Below are 3,464 nucleotides of genomic sequence, written 5' to 3' on the forward strand. Positions count from 1 at the left end.
GGAAAATGGTCCTTTCGTGTAGCCTCATTGAGCTTCCTGTAGTCTATGCACATCCGCCATCCTGTGACGGTCCTTGTAGGTATGAGCTCGTTCTTCTCATTGGTAACCACAGTGATCCCTCCCTTCTTTGGTACAACATGTATGGGGCTAACCCAAGGGCTGTCCGAAATTGGGTATATGACTCCTCCTTGCCAAAGCTTCATAACCTCTTTCTGTACCACTTCCTTCATGATTGGGTTCAGCCTTCTTTGGGATTGAATGGATGGCTTGGCGTCATCTTCCAACAGTATTTTATTCATGCATATGGCTGAACTGATTCCCTTCAAGTCAGCAAGGGTCCATCCAATGGCATCCTTATGCTCCCGCAGCACCTTGAGTAGCTCGTCCTCTTGATCTTGACTGAGGGATGAATTTATGATCACTGGGTAGTTTTCATTTTCTCCTAGATATGCATATTTGAGAGTGGGTGGCAATGCTTTGAGTTCAAGTTTGGGTGCTTCTGGTTTTTCGCTCCCTTCCTTTGGTGCATCTGGTATGTGTGTTTCTGTTGTAGCTACCTCTTCACTTGATTCAGATTCTTCCTCCACCAATCTCTCGTTCTCTTCAGGTTCATCTTCTTCAAAATTCTCCTGCACTTCATCCTCAAGTGCATCTAACCTCATGCATTCCCCTAATTGTTCTGGTGGATAACTCATGGCCTTGAACACATTGAATGTCATCTTTTTATTGTGTAATCTAAGGGTGAGGTCACCCTTTTGAACATCAATGACAGCTCCAGCAGTAGCCAGGAATGGCCTTCCCAAAATGATGGAGGTTTTGGCGTCTTCCTGCATGTCCAGCACCACAAATCTGCTGGGAATATGAAATCTCCTACTTTTACTAGCAAATCCTCCACTATCCCGTGAGGGAATTTGAACGATCGGTCTGCCAGTTGTAGAGCCATTTTTGTTGGTTTAGCCTCCTCAATTTTCATCTTTCTCATCATAGCTACTGACATCAAATTGATACTGGCCCCTAAGTCACAAAGAGCCTTTTCTACTGTGATTTCTCCTATAATGCAAGGGATCTGAAAACTCCCAGGATCCTTCAGTTTCTGAGGTAGTTTATGTTGAATGATAGCACTGCACTCTTCAGTTAGTATCACAGTCTCATTGTTCTTCCAGCTTCTCTTCTTAGTCATTAGCTCCTTCAAAAACTTGGCATAAAGTGGCATTTGTTCTATGGCTTCAGCAAATGGTATGTTGATTTGTAGCTTCTTGAAGATTTCCAAAAATCTCAAGAACTGGTTGTCATCTTCCTTTTTCTTCAATAGCTGGGGGTATGGAGCTCTTGAGACGTTGAGTTGGGGTATCTTTTTCTCTTTCTGCAAACTTGGCGTGGGGGGTTACATTCCATCTTGCTCCTCTTCCTTTTCAATTGAGCTTTCTTCTAGTGGTTTTTGGGGATGTTCCTTCAGTTCCTTCCCACTCCTAAGTGTGATAGCTTGACACTCCTCCCTTTTGCTTGAATGGGCATCATAGCAAAAATTATGGTTCGGAAGCTGCTTAAAAAGATAGCTGATTTGTGTCTCCAGTTTTGTGATGGCAGCATTTTGATTCTGCATGTTTGACTGCACTTCCTCTTTGAATGCTTTACTGTCTTGAATGTCTCTGCATATTCCTTCGATGAAGGTTTCAATCTTAGAGAGCTTGTCATCAATTGATGAGTGATTCGGAGCAGATGTACTGTTTTGGTATTGATAAGTATGTGGAGAGTTGTTGTTGTGGGGGTGTTGAGATGTCCTCTGGGTGAATTGTTGGTGAGCTGCATTATTGTTAGAGTTGTAACGTCTCTGGTCTTGGTTTTGATCTTGCTCACTTCCCCACCCAAAGTTTGGGTGATTTCTCCATCTAGGGTTGTAAGTCTTGGAGTATGGATCATAGTTTTTTCTTGGTGAATTCCCAATGTAGTTGGCTTGCTCCTGACTCCCTTCTGTTTCTTGGTTTACTCCTTCTTGTGTTGTTGATAAAGTAGAGATTGCTGCTACTTGGTTCATCTCCATCTACTTGGTGAGGTCAGCCAGCTGCTGGGTAATGAGCTTGTTTTGGGCCAACAGAGCATCTACATTGTTTAGCTCCATCACTCCTCTTGTGTTCCCTCTTTCGGAAGCATAGAAGTAGTCGTTTTCTGCTACTGTTTCAATAACATCTATAGCTTCCTCAATGGTCTTCTTCTTGTTCAAAGACCCTCCAGATGAATGGTCTACTGCCTTCTTTGACTCATAAGAGAGCCCTTCATAGAAAATGTGTAGCTGGACCCATTCGTTGAACATGTCAGGTGGACACCTCCTTGTTAAGTCTTTGAACCTCTCCCATGCTTCATACAGAGTCTCACCATCCTGTTGCCTGAAGGTTTGAACCTCAGCTCTCAGCCTATTGATTCGTTGAGGAGGGTAGAATCTTGCTAAGAATTTTTTCACCACATCCTCCCAAGTTGTCAAGCTCTCCCTTGGGAAGGATTCCAGCCACTTGGCTGCCTTGTCTCTGAGTGAGAAGGGAAATAAGAGCAATCTATAGGCGTCAGGATGAACACCATTAGATTTCACTATGTCACATATTCTCAGGAAGGTGGTCAAATGTTGGTTGGGTTCTTCTTGAACACCTCCTCCAAACGAACAGTTGTTCTGAACAAGGGTGATGAGCTGTGGTTTAAGTTCAAAGTTGTTGGCATGGATTGTTGGCTTTTGGATGCTACTTCCACAATTGCCTGGGTTTGGATTAATGTAAGAGTCCAAAACTCTTCTATCCTCCCCAGCATGATTTGCTCCACCTCCTCTGCCATGGTTGTGAGTCTCTTCTTCATGATGATTTTCCATGTTTTCTTCCATGTTTGGTTCAAAGTATTCCTCAAACTGTTCCTCCTCTTCTTCAGCACCAACTACTCGTTTTCCTCTTGCCTCCCTCCTTAGTCTAAGGTTCTCTCTGGTTCAGAATCAAAGGAAGTTGAAGCCCCGCTTCTTCTTCCTGTCATACAACCAACAAGCACAAGCAGAGAAGATAGGTGCAGACAGTATTTATGTCAGAATTGATGTTAGTTGTGGATGATGCAATATATCAAACAGTTAGTGGGTTAGCAAACAGAATTGAAAATAACAAAGAAAAACAAAAGAGTAGATGGAGAAGGGAAGAAGTTTAACTAAAACAAAATGTAATTCACTCAAACAGAAAATGAAATACACAAAATAAAATGCTCAATCTAGTGATCTTCCAATCTAATCAATGTTGATGCACAATCAATCCCCGGCAACGGCGCCATAAACTTGATGCGGGGAAAACTTGTCTCTCAACAAATCTTCCTTCGGCAAGTGTACCGAAGTTGTCGTCAAGTAAAAACTCACAATAGAGTGAGGTCGAATCCCACAGGGATTGATTGATCAAGCAACTTCAATTAGAAGAATGTTCTAGTTGAGCGAATCCAGAAATTGG

At 42.7% G+C, this 3,464-nt stretch overlaps 1 non-coding gene across 1 annotated transcript; it reads left to right on the forward strand.

Moving 5' to 3' along the window:
* The first annotated feature begins 2,309 nt into the window (after positions 1-2,309).
* Positions 2,310-2,413, forward strand: LOC148573625 (small nucleolar RNA R71). The gene has a single exon (XR_015906625.1). It is a non-coding gene; the product is annotated as a small nucleolar RNA R71 (small nucleolar RNA).
* Positions 2,414-3,464: the final 1,051 nt, after the last annotated feature.

Source organism: Arachis ipaensis, chromosome B2 (genome assembly GCF_059453495.1).
Source record: "Arachis ipaensis isolate K30076 ecotype BB chromosome B2, ASM5945349v1, whole genome shotgun sequence".
NCBI lineage: Eukaryota > Viridiplantae > Streptophyta > Magnoliopsida > Fabales > Fabaceae > Arachis > Arachis ipaensis.